General features: G+C 32.5%; 3 protein-coding genes across 5 annotated transcripts in view; all 3 read left to right on the top strand.

Moving 5' to 3' along the window:
* The window catches only part of LOC127720339 (E3 ubiquitin-protein ligase TRIM71-like), a 237,430-nt gene that overhangs the window by 22,500 nt on the left and 200,888 nt on the right, over positions 1–14,042 (top strand). Inside the window, exon 1 of one of the 3 annotated variants that reach the window (XM_052226912.1) lies at positions 3,532–3,631. The exons of the other annotated variants lie outside the window; for them this stretch is intronic. The gene's annotated coding sequence lies outside the window, so the exon portion shown is untranslated. Of the gene's footprint in view, positions 1–3,531; positions 3,632–14,042 lie in introns of those variants that run through there. 3 annotated transcript variants of the gene reach the window in all.
* The window catches only part of LOC127720341 (uncharacterized), a 210,699-nt gene that overhangs the window by 36,456 nt on the left and 160,201 nt on the right, over positions 1–14,042 (top strand). The window lies entirely within an intron of this gene.
* Positions 1–14,042, top strand: part of LOC127720342 (uncharacterized) — a 101,438-nt gene that overhangs the window by 71,468 nt on the left and 15,928 nt on the right. The gene's annotated exons all lie outside the window — the stretch shown is intronic.

Below are 14,042 nucleotides of genomic sequence, written 5' to 3'. Positions count from 1 at the left end.
AATGCATATGCAAAGAAATATTTCCAACTATATTTCTGCCATTTTTGTTATTCCAATCAGCTTGGTGCCCATCTTAAAAGCTCTCCTTTCAAAAAATCCCACACAATACATTCAGCAGTTCACTTATAATGGGAAAAGGCAAAATCAATTGGTATAGCTGCATTACGCTATGCTATGTTTGGCATTCGCACATTATTTTGTTATCATTTGACCAGCATGGTATCAGTTTGTTTTCTGTTTTTTTTTTATAAATACCCATAACTAAACTGTTTGTAGCTCTTTTTTTTCAAATAAGGCGTATGTGTGAATTATTCTTTTCTTGTGGATTTGTACATCTAGAATAGCAAGTTTACTTCTCAATTTCTTGATGTAGAATCTTGGATAGTACTGCGTATATAGAACTCTTTGTATCCATTGATTGTTCGCCCGTTATCTGTTTGATTGTAAGTTGTCATGAGTAAAACTCAGAATGCTCACAGGAAATACCATTCCTTCCTAAGCACCTGAGTTTTTCATCGGTTTGAGCGAGGTTCGTGTTGTTAAGTCTTAAGTTGTCTATGTAGTTTTTCGTTTACTTGATCGTCTTTCGTCGTTTTTCGTTTTTGTCATAGCGGTGTCAATTTCCTTTGCCGCTTGCGTGTTGAATGATCCTTGGTATTTTCCGCCTCTTGTATACACTAATAGAGGCTGAGGTTCTACTGACAGGTTTTTTGTGGTCTTTGATCTACGATACAAAAATTCTCGTCTGATCTGTTAATTTACCGGTTGTGTCCTAATCACGATTATGAAATATTGACGAAGTGTGGATCCGCATAGCGTGTGATTCATTCATAGCTTGAAACCGCCTCTTTACCCACATGACTCGTATCTTTAGGCGTTCACACAATTAAAGATTGTTTATCGATAGATCAATTTATAATCGGAATGTGTACTTATCGTTTGATTTAAAATCTTTTTATTTTTAAGGCGACAGGAAATATTTCTACACAGATAAAATAAGCCGCATAAATAAAAACTATAATTGTAATTATATAAGTTATTTGTTAGTTAATTGTCTTAATTGCTCTTGAAAATGGTACAATATATTTCTTGCAGGAACGCTATATGGGGCTTTCGTTTTGTTTTATTGATGTCTACCCTAAACTATAGACCAATTTAAAGAAAAGAAATGGAAATTTTGTAATCCTACAGAGTGCAGAAATAAGAAATTTAGAGTAACATTTCCTTTTTTCGTCCGGTAAGATGTTTGTAATGGTTGTGCACTCCGCGTAAATCTTGATGACTTCATGATACCAATTAACCCTTACATGGATATCAAATACAGAGATTAAGACGTACAAATCAGCCACTTTTCTAAAACAGTATATTAATATAAAAATAAGACCATATGGTTTGATTGTCAATGAGACAACTCTCTATAGCTACCAGAGACCAAATGACATAGAAGCTAACTACTAAAGGTCATTGTACGGCCTTCAACAATGAGCAAATCCAATATCGCATAATAAGCTAAAAAAGGCCCATAATAAAAACCGTATAAAGAACAAAATGTTTAATGTCTGTCTCGAGTGATATTTGACTTTTGAAAATGAATCAAACCAACTTTTCATCCCATTGTTAACTTTTTCACATGTTCGTGAGGCAAAACGAAGGAGTCTCCCTGGCATTATTCAGCTGACCTTAACAATAGTAAAGGTTTATTGGTAAAAGTAAACTATTGATTCAAGGTCCGTTGTGCGGATATTTTAATTAACAGGTCAACCTTATCCAGTGTATTGAATGATGTAAGATTTACATGTCTATCTTGTAGGGTTACACTGACCTTTATCTCACTTTAATGGTTCTGTTGGCAAAGTTTAGTGTGTGGTTAGCTTGGTTTCTTAGGTAATAAAATTAAAACTGTACTGGTGCGAAAAATGTTTCAAGTGATAAGACTTGTCCAACCTTGATCACATTTTCTTTGATTCAATGGTCAAAGTGTCCGTAAATAGTTTAGTTTCATAGATACTTTAAGAAATCGGCAAAATATTTTTGGAGCATAGAAAGGATATATTGAAACTTGTATTCCTCTGTTTGACAGGGTTCAATTGTCCAAGGTCCAATTTTCATGGCCATTGGATAACGTAAGATTTTCAAGACAAGGCAACTTATATATAAATATTTATTTTCTAAAGGGCAATCTGAGACTACATACTAAAATAACATATTTTAAAACAATATTTACATATCAGTCAGCCTTCAAAGACTTTGATGCACTCAACTAAACTCAATCACAATAATTATATGTGCAATTCAAAAAATTCTAAAAAGATATTTAATGTTATTTCTCAGTCTATAGTTCAAATAGAAATTAATTGTTCTCTAATTTTTGTTATATCAATTACATATATGTACTACAAGTAACAAAGCTATTAAATTTGGTGTATAGAATGATCATTATGAGGAAAATGTCAATTTGATAGGACGCATTAGACCTTGATGTGATGTCATATGTATGCTTCCGGCGTCAAATGTAAACACCAGGCATTTTAAGGCTTCTTGTACGCCTCAGATTGAAATAAAATTACAAAAAAAGAATTTTGTTTTTTATTTATTATTGAATATTATAATATTATCAATATTGTTATATGTGGGGTAAAACGGAACAGCCAAAACAGTATCGTGAGCAAAGGGCTTTGGCGGCTGACAAAATTACCGCATTTATTCTATGAGAATCGAAATAATTCATTGCAGCCATAGATCGGCATAAAATAATCGAATGTAAATGCTCAAAGCATGATTAGATTTTCTTATTTATCAATGTAGATAAGTTTTGAATATTTAAATTACTGTGACTCACCATTAGTTATGTGAGACGAATTTGACAGTGCTATTATGCATCACAACGCACAATTGTGAGAATGTGATCTGTATAACTTAAACTGTATTATCTGATTATGACATCATTCAAGCAAAATTTAAAAAAAAACAAGATGTCAAACATCAACTTCTTAAAAGGGCACTAGCTACGAAATATATAAAAAATTTAAAATATGATTTATTTTTTTTTCAATCATTAATGAAAGTGTAATAGTGAAATAATAATTCGCTTATATTAAAGCTTCGGGAATTCGGTATAATATATTAAATTTTTGGCAATTTTATCAGTCCGTTTTTTTAGCCCTTAATACTGTATTTACCCCACTATTCTCCATTGTGTACATACCTCATTTAGACCCTTTATTATTGTGTTAACGTCTCATTTAGGGTATATGATATAAATAAGTTTCTGATAGTTTATCCATCTACATAAACATATCTTTTATATACGAAGGTCATATGTGTTTTTAGATTATATATTTCATTTGTTTATGCCAAATTAACCAATATTAAATATAATCAACTACATGTGTTTCAAAATTAATTGCACTGCTTATTCCTGGGCGTCATGGTGGACAATCAAAACTTTCAAATGTATAAAATACTTTCATTCCGTTTATAGACTCAAACAGTTAAAGGGACATAACCGCATGTTTTCCACTATGATAGCTATATCACGTGACAATACTTCCTGGTTACATTGTTGTCAACAGACTGTTATAAAATTTGCTCATTTGTTGTGACAAATTTGGTTGACAAACTGAGTCTTAAAGTAAGTATTTAACGGCTATTAAAGAACTAAACTTACTGTCCAAGATGAATGTGATGATTAAACAAGTACTTTCGTTTTCTAAAGAAAGAAAATATATCACTTAGATCTGGTGAAGCAGTTTTGGTTTGCAGATGTGTTTTGAATCTTTGTGTTTTTATGATTCTGTTCCTTTTTTTAATTGTAAAGGAGTTCTCTTTTTGTTTTATAAAAAGGGACAATTAAATGGCATCAGACCGTATCAAGATTTGAAAAATCGAAGAGAAATAACCTTATTTTGTCCTTTGTGAAAACGTGGGTGGTAACGTGTAGGACAAAATTATTTCTAAAATTCTAAAATTAATTGATCCCGTAACAGAACAAAATGATTTTTTTACACTTCTGTCATTCGGCTGTTCCCTTTTGTGACAAAAAGTCTCAAAGTAGGAAGTTGTCGATTATCAAACTGTCCAAAAAAGTTGTTAATAAATTTGTACTTTCGTTTTCTGGAGAAATAAAATAATGAAACTCTGCGTTCTAGTCAATTACTGTAAATTCAGATTATTATTGTGCGTATTTATTATAGCAATTCTTGAAGAATAGACAGAAATGCAAAATTAATCATTACGATTTTTAAAGAAATTGCGTTCAAATATATGTATCAGATGATTCAGAATGCGAGTTTTTGTTATAGCGATAATCACTAAGTCGCATTGTGCCCCTTAGTAAAAACCTCACAATAATCTCTGAATTTACAAAAGCAGTCTAAGTGGCATGGTTGTCTTGTAGTTATTTGTGTCGAGGGTTTCTGTTTTTTTAAATTGACTGCAAATATCTTTTTATTCGAAAGGAACAATTCAAAGGAATTGGATGGTATTCAATAATACGAAACCCCCTTTCTTATATTCCAGTTTAAGTAGATTTTTTTTTTTTTTTCATTTGCCTAGACTAAAAGCATCAAAGTTTATCTATCAGACCTATCATATCATATTGATATGAATAGCAACATATAATGTACTATCCCATATATAGTATAATAGCTGTGGAAATACCAGATTAGTGTTCATCAAACAATAATGACGCGTAGATATTTGGTGCCATTTTATTTACATAAAACATTCGCCATTTCAAGGCAAACAGATGTTATTTCTTTACTTTGTTTTGGAAAATGTAATTGGGTTAGTCTGGACTGATTCAGCTGTTTTCGTTCCTGGCGTTTTTTAAACATTACATTTCTTATTGATAATCCGGATTTAATCTTGATTTCAACTGTTTATTTTACCATTTTTCTCTGAGCAACCTGTATTGCCTGATGCATTGATTTTTATAAATTTCCTGTTACAAAACTTTGAATTTTTCGGAAAACTAAGGATGTTTTTATCCCAGGAATAGATTACCTTAGCCGTATTTGGTACAACGTTTTGGAATTTTGGATCCTCGATGCTCTTCAACTTTGTACCTTTTTGGCTTTATAACTATTTTGATCTGAGTGTCACTGAAGAGTCTTATGTAGACGAAACGCGCGTCTGGCGTATTAAATTATAATCCTGGTACCTTCAGTGTTCTCATATAAGTTTTTGAATAAGAGGGAAAAAAATGAAAATTTTGAAAATCTAGATTCCAGGAGGTGGCATCTGGGCTGTTCTGAGTAGATTTTGACCTCTTATTCTTCATGTTAATTTGTCAATTTTTAGTAGCTCATTTAAATTTTTGCTCAAAAATTGAAAATTAATGTGATTTTTTTGGCAGATTTTATATGACATGGCTTGCTTCACCCCTTTTCATGTTCAATGTTCCTCTTATTGCAGATCTTTATCACTAAGGGCTATTCCAGAATTGATTGTATGGGGAGGGAAAGGCACTTTTTATTTGAATAGCATTTTTATTCATTTTTCCTTAACTTTAAGTTTTGATTGGGAAAATATTTTAGGGTAGCCCATGCAATTTTTTTTTTTAATGTGCATTCCTTCTCCCCCAAACAGGCATTTCTGGAATAGACCCTTATAATTGTGTACACTTCAATTCATATTATTTCTTAGTATGCACCTTTTTGTTCTTAGTCACCCTCTGCCTAATGCTAGCTGGCTTGTAGTGCTTATTAACTGTGAACTAATGTGCAATGCTGTGTAACATAACACATTTTGTAATTGATGCTTTGGCTGTGTAAAGTTTTAATTGAAATTCATCCATTAAAGCTGACTTGGGCGAGTTAGGATGTCATAGCAATGGGCATGGACAGACAGACAGACAATGATCTGATCACTATATTTACTGTAATACCAATAAGTAAAGTTTGAACTTTCTTTAAAAATCAATTTGATAAAACTGTTCAGGGGAGTTGGTCAGAGAGACAAGATAAATTAATCCCCTATTAACTTAAGTCAAACTTTTTCAAAAACCTAGCAAACTGTTTAGGGGGGGGGGTTAGGATCACACAATGTGCGTGGACAGACAGTCATGATGATCCCTATATAAGTCGCCCTCCTCAACTTTTTGACAGGAATAAAAGATGAATAGGATTCGATGAGTTAACAGAATTGATAAGTTTTAAGCCTTTAATTTTATCTTATATGATTTCGTCTTCAGATTCACTATTAGAATGCGATTCAAGAAAAAATTGTGCCTCTTTCATTGACCGCACAATTTTCAGCTGCAAAAGAGGTTGTTCAAATTGTCTTTGGCTTTCACCCCCATCATATTCATGGTTAATCTGTTGATCAGAATGAGCATTATCCTGAATATCTACAAGTTTTGCTGTCTGCATTTGATTTGCTTGTTGATCAGTTTGTGTTTCTGTCTGCTCATCAGTTTGTGTTTCTGCTTCCATTAAAACTGGCAACTGGTTCTTTCCTGCAAATAGAACATATGTTTAGAATAAGATACATGTAAAGCATGTAAAGTAAGTGTAAACAAAACGTTGATATATATTTTAAGCAATAGTAAAGACGAAAGCAAAGTTAACAAATCTAGTACCGGTAGAAGTATTTTTTGACCAAACAACTTAGGGCAACTGTCATATTCCTGACTGGATACAGACATTTTCATGCAAAAATAGAAATGGTTGATTAAACCAGCATTTACATAGTTGTTGTACAGATTAATCAGATTTTGCGGAGTTCATGCATCAAAATTGCCATTTGGTACCCAATTTGAAATCAAATTTTGTCCATGTTTTTTGTATATAACTATTCACTCACACAAGCAACAAATGAAATTTTATACCTCTGGCCACAGCAACAGGAAGTTTTCGTCTGTTCTTAGATTTTATCCAGTTGGACAGAAGAACTAACAAGCTATTCACATTCATCAGAACACAAAGCAGGTCCATTAACAGCTACATTCAGCAAGCCATTGAGCATATCATTCTTCAAACGGTTTCAAAGATCAGTTTTTATTATTTTAACCCTTGATGCTCCTCTTTACGGCCAGACATTAGATACTGGAAGTGTTAGTATTACTTCGACCAGTCCAACTAAGTGAGGACACATATAACTATATTCATGTTTACATTTCATTATTTCCCTTAAACACCATTCAAGTGCAGTCAGTCCTTAGATCTCAGGAACTATGGCTTTCTTCTTAAACAAATGAAATTTCAATAAATTCCACTCAGCCGTTATTTCTTCCTATTTAGAATCTGCCATATAAAAATATTATTCATGAATAATAGCGATAGATTCAACTCCGTAATTTCGAAATTCTAGGCTCTCTTTCTCTGGAATCAAGAGTGGATTGAAGATATTCAAGGCCATTAGAATAGGAATATCTGGGAAACGTTTTTCAATGTTGTCAATAAGGGCTTTTATGTAATTACATAATGTTTGGCGAAGTTTAATTCTGATATTGCAAACTCTAACGTAGGACTCGCTGCACTGAAGTTAACATACCCTTTTTGAAAGAGTCGTCTGATTCTTCCTAGAATGGGCAAAATAGCATGCAGAATAAACACTAAACCAACAAAGTGAGCTTCATTCATTCGTTTAAGCAAACCATATGCTGTCACTTTCTGACAATTCATTTAGAGTTTGAACCAATGGTATAAAGTCTTCCATCACCGAATTAATTGATGCCTCAATACTCAGCCATCTAGTCTTACATGCCTTTTTCAGAATTTTGTCACATTTTTGCTTTACATTTGCTTCTAATAATATATGTCTATAACCTTCAATGTGGCGCAAAAAAGAATGCTATTTTCTTGGGGGAGTAGTGAAATAGCTTCAATAGGTGGAGCATGTACGTCTCAATATTGCCGATACATTTCAGGGCAGAATTTGTGTCCGTACAAGCAAGGGCCAAACGATGACAAACACAATGAAATGCTATTATTTTTTTTGTTTTCTCTTTTAAGTTTAGCTCTTAAGCCATCACGTTTGCCTAACATAACACTAGGACCATCAGTGCACAATACAGATACTTTATTCACATTTAGTTTCATAGACTCAAAATTTTCCATCAAAACAGTAAACAGAGTTTTTGAATTTGCAGAGTCAGAATTCTCAAGTAAATTAGCAATAAATAGAAAATCAACTTCTACAGATTTGGAAACTGGATCCACATACTGAATGTAAGTTATCATCTGCTCTAAAGAAGAAACATCAGATAAATCATCGATCATAAATCCATAACAATTAACATTCTGTAACTTTTCAATCAAAACACTTTTTAAAGTATCAGAAATAGTTAAAATAATTTCTTTTTGTGATCCGTCTGACCTATGATTAAAGTTTTTCAAATCGCTAATACCAATATGTTCTACAAATTGTAGAAGTTTGTTTATTTTAAAGTTACCAAGCAATCATCTGATCCATAACGAATAAATGTGAATAAAATTTTGGAATAAAATATTATTCTGATTTTCTTCCTTATAACTTATTTCTTTCTGGAATACTGACACTTAATTCAAATTTTCATTATACTGTGCATCAATATGTTTTTGGCATTTTAAATGTTCTTGCAAAGCAAGTTTCCGAAATCTTGTACTTGGTGTTTCTGCAAATACACTTGATTAGTTTCTCATGTTTTTCATATTGTGTTTTTTACATAGTAAACAGTAAATCCCCTGGTCTTCAACAAATATAAAGTTACATAACCTTGTCACATGGCAATATGATACATCTTTTGATGTTAGCCATGAATGCTCAAATTTTTTCAGTGACTGAGAGAGAAAAGCTGAACAACAATTTTTTTTTTAACGACAGAGGACACAATGATGAATTTTATTCAAGACTTTATTTGGAAAAAGTTTTTCTATGATTTCACGTTGCTCATTATCAGGCAAGCTTTGATTTATAATTGAAACACTGCATTCCTGTTGTATGGGATTCTCAGCTGAAGGCATAGAAGGCATGCATTCATTATGATTTATATCACTTTGACTCTCAGAATTGTCACCTACAAATATTAAAAAAAATCAAACATTAAAAACTCAAAATGTTTTTCACAAATTTTAAACAAATCTATGAGGTACATGTATCTGTACAGAAGGTCTGTACAAGTGAAGCTGAAGACAATATATGTGAGTTTCATGCTTCCCTACCGCTCCATATTTTTTCTCTCAAAAATGTCTACCTTAACATTTTTATGGGCGATCTTCAGATGTCATAGCCATTCAATGTAAAAATTAAAACCCCTACCTACCTACCCTATTTTTTTCTGACATGAAACAGGAAATCCACATATTCTTTTGTTTGGCCTCATATATATGTTTTTAGATGCTCTGTACAGTATCAAAATTATTTCTCATTAATGACATGTAATTTCTTGTGTTTTAATTTTAATATTTTTTTTTGTATTGACATCCATAAAAGGACCCTCTTACTGTAATCAAGGATTTGTATAGCAAGACTAATAAATGAATTTCTTTTTATTCGCCAGTTTCTGTAACTGATATATGAAAAGTATTTGTAAAACTCAGAAGTGACGAAATAATGTTCTTGTACAGTGTCAGTTGCACCGAGTGCTTCCGTCTGCTATATCGTACAGGGATTTGCCTTGTCTCATTGCCATTTACCCCTTAATTTAACAACTATATTCTCTATAATCTGACCTTTACTCTGCTTTGGAGCCGCCGGCGCCGACCGACTAAAGTAATCAGTTATTGATGATCTTTTCGACATGATTTGTTTCTGTCGTCAAGTTCTGGTTCCAAAACTTTTTTTGTCACTTTGTTAAGTTTATGTTCTTTCAAACGCATGGATGACAAAATTGGTTCCTGGGGATGCTCTCACTACCGTTGATAATACTGAAGACTCGGGAACCAGGTTTCAGACAAAAGATGACTATCGATCCTGACCTCGTCGCCGATATTTGCAAAAATCGTTTATGAGATCGGAAATTTTATAGCCGGCAATAAAAAGTCAAAAGGCGGCGGATTTTGCCGGCTGCCGGCTTTTATTGAGAACACTGCAGTCCTTTGATAACTATGCACACCGGATTGCCATTGTTTTTCTATCTTTTATGTATATGCTTTATTTTTATGGATATCATCACAATGTTGTGTTAATGTTTTAATGATACACTGGGAAAACACATACCACTGAAAGTTCATTTACTGATCAAAACTGGGATAAGATTGAAAGTTTATTTTGTTTGTAATTATTTATTGAATATTCTACATGTTCTATTCGTTCAACCTTACCACGAAAAACGTAATAAAACTACAACTTATCTAAAACCACGACAGTGCCATCTATAAACAATTTGTTTTGATTGCTTGTACAGATAGTTCTTAGTTTATCATTTTTATGATAATATATATCTTCATAGGTTAATGTAAAGTTTACTAGTTAATTATTCCTTTTTTAAAGGACTTATACTAATTTTTTTTTTAATTGCTTAGTCTATTGTGATGTATGTTGACACAATTTGAGTTGCTGCAACCACATTATTGTCACATTTCCTATTAAGATAGTTTGGTGCTCATCCTATTTCCAACATAGCGGAAATGTAAAAATTTGTCATACTAGTGGGATGTTCAGCTAGCTACACAAAAAAGGTTTAACCCACCATTTTCTTCGGAAAATAACTGTACCAACTCAGGAATATGACAGTTGATTTTCGACTCGTTTCGTTGATGGGCAAGGTTGATTTGGGCAGTTTTTATAGACTTCCCCTTTTTGAAATTACGGAAAAGTTTGGTATTTTTCTTATACTCTTTTATACTAACAAACAATCAATCAATTCTCTTCAAATAACTTATAAAACGTTCTAATCAAAACTCTTGTTCTCTCGCCATCACCGTTCAACGTGTGTTTTGTGTTTAAAAAGCTATAACTGTATATACCGTCATATACATACCTTTTTAAATTTTGGATAACCTGATACTAAGGAACCAAAAGTCAGAATAGTTTTCAGTGAATATAGAGGGTAACGAGTGAATTTATTTCTTTAAAGATGATGCAGCTCTTCTACATATGAGTTATAACTATGTAGCATACTAGAACTAATGTTGTAAGCTTTAATTAGTACTATTTTAATGGTTGAAGTATAGCTTTGTAACAAAAAAGGATATGTAGCAGTTACATGGTGTAACATCTTATTACTTGAAAAACAAATTGCTGGAATAATATAAGTTAACAAGCAGTGGATTTTAGCATGTAAAAATGTAGCGATAAATGCTTGTAAAATGCATGCAACGTTCTGTTAAAAACAATGTCAGATTTTGAATCTAAGATTCTTATTCTCACCCTTTAAAAATAACAACAATTGTATAGGAAGGTGAATTTTACGGCTGGCGTTTTTTCATTTTTCTCAGCATTCCCACAATTTATAACAAAAGCAAAATATATCATTCCATTGTAAATATTTGACTGGTTGAGATTATTCAAAGCAACATGACGAAAATACATCATACTCCCCTCTGAACACCAGAACAAAATAAGCGACAAGGACCATGAAAACAATTTATCCCACAAATTTGGAAATACAATTAAACATTACAGTTTCTTGCCAGCTTACCGATTCAGACTTTAACAGGCCTCTAGTTTTACTTTTAAAATGCTATTTCAAAGTTGTCTGCAATCAATAAGGAATGAAAACTTTGTGCTCGGATTTCTAGTGTACAGTTAAGACAGATAATCGCTTCTCTTTGAATGATACTATTTGTGAATAAATAAGTAATCAGTTTCGGATCATCCAGACAGTTCCTATTTTCAAATCAAGATTCGGAAACGCAGCTTAGATTTTCTTGAACTGAACTTTTTATTATGTATTTTTTCGCATTAAAAACAAAAGTTATGAAAAAGCAAACTAAAGTGTCTATTGTTTTTCAGTTTAATATGGCGTCGTCCTTACCGATATGCGATATTTGTATGACAGATAACATAACACAATCTGCCACCTTTTGGTGTTCAGAATGTGAAGAAGCCATATATAATGAATGCAAAAGACAACATGGCCGCATGGGTTTAACAAAGTACCATAAAACAATACCCATAAAAGATTACCAGAAACTGCCTAGTTCTATTGTTGCAATCAAACAGAAATGCATGCTTCACAATTTAAAACTCGACTTCTATTGTGTAATTCACAACGAACCATGTTGTGTGTCTTGTGTTTCAGAGGAACATGGTACCTGCCAAAAATTGAAGCCATTATCGGAAGTAGAGGAAGGAGCAAAGTCGTCTGCTGCATTAGCAGATTTAGAAGATAGGGCAAAAGACATCAGCGCACTTATTGGCAATCTGATAACTGAGAAACAAAATAATCAAGCATCTTTTGGAGTTCAGAAAAATAAAATCTTTTCTGAGGTGCAAAATATCCGAGCAGCAATAAATGATCATTTAATTAAACTAGAAAAAGATCTTTTGGATAAATTGGACAACATGGAGAAAAAACAGAACCGAAATATTGATAGTTTTATTAACAAACTCTCAGAAATGCGCACAAAAGTTGAAAACATAATTGGTGATTTGGAAAAAATTAAGCCACACGCGTCAAATTTCCAAGCTTTCCTTGGTATACACGAATGGACTAAAAGACTTGAGATAGAAGAAATAGATTGGCTGTCCTTAAAAACCGATCAGATAATAAACCATTGTGATATTCACATAAAATGTTCACTGATACTTTTGAAGTTCGAGAAAGACGTCACAGAATTAGGGAAGATAGAAGTGAATTCTTCGTCCTCAAAGAAAATTCTTCTAAAGAACGAGAAGCAGGGACAGATTTTTGTTCCTATTTCTAACACTGTAGATAACATTAAATTGACAAATATCCGCTCTTTCTACACACCAGATGGAACATCCAGCAATACTATTATAACAGGTATCGATATGTTCGACGACGGGAGAATTGTGCTTGCCGATCAATCGTTAAACAAAAGACTTGTTATCATGAATCAGGAAGGCGAGCATATCAAAAACATACAACTTGAAGAACAATGTTTTGTTGTGGCAGTAATAAATAAAGACACAGTTGCTACAACATTATTTGTCAAGAAGAAAGTTGTTATTGTTGATGTTAACTCATCAGAAGTACAAAGTACTATACCTACGAAAGACGAATGCGGAGGTATTATCAGTACAGGTGCACAACTAGTCGTCAGTCTTGAAAACTATACCATTAAGTTCTTTGATCTGTCTGGTAATACCTTGTCAACTTTGTCAACAGCCAATATCTCCGTTCATTGTTCCGTGTTGAATGACAAACTTTATTATACAACATACAGAAGTAATGCAGTCTACTTGACTGAATTAAAGGGAATAAATCGTTGGAAGTTCGATTGTCCGAAAGCAGATTACCCGACAGGTATTACCAACGATGCGACTGGAAATATTTTCGTAGCGTGTAGGAAGAGTAATCAATTGATGGTAGTAGGAAAAGATGGAAAGGAATCTAAAATTCTCTTGACAAAAGAGGATGGGCTGCAAAAACCTCAAGCAATACATTATAACCGTAAAACTAACATCCTTCTTGTGTGTAATAGATCTAGACAATTCTTTCTATACAAAGTTACAAATTAACTGAATTATGTTTGTACATACCGCTGAAATAATGCATTTGTATACTGTATATATTTTCAGAAATTTACGACAAATGACAGCATGTTAAAATAAAAAAAAAACATAATGATTAGTTTTGCGACAATCTACCTGTCACTTTGTTTTTCATGAGCAGCTGATTAAGACAATCAAAAGTTGAAGTTTTACTTTGAAATTATATGGAATGACAACAAGCTGAAATTGTAATAATAGTATTCCATGTGGTTATTTTCTTTAACAATAAAAAGACACCAATGACTTGATTCAAAAAAGGTTATTCACATAATGACTACAAATATTTCGTCTCGTACAAGATATCAAAGGGAAAGCAAGTGTTCAGCAATCAATTACTAGATATATGTTTGCACTTTTATGGAAATGTTTGAGTGTTCTTGTTAGATGTGTTTTAATTTGCTTTGTTTGGTTTTCTCTTTTTTTTTTTGCTTTTTTTTTGC

This window comes from Mytilus californianus, unplaced genomic scaffold, assembly GCF_021869535.1.
Source record: "Mytilus californianus isolate M0D057914Y unplaced genomic scaffold, xbMytCali1.0.p SCAF_11, whole genome shotgun sequence".
Taxonomy (NCBI): Eukaryota; Metazoa; Mollusca; class Bivalvia; order Mytilida; family Mytilidae; genus Mytilus; species Mytilus californianus.
The sequence above is the reverse complement of the archived record's forward strand: the minus strand, read 5'-3'. Positions and strand labels throughout refer to the sequence as shown.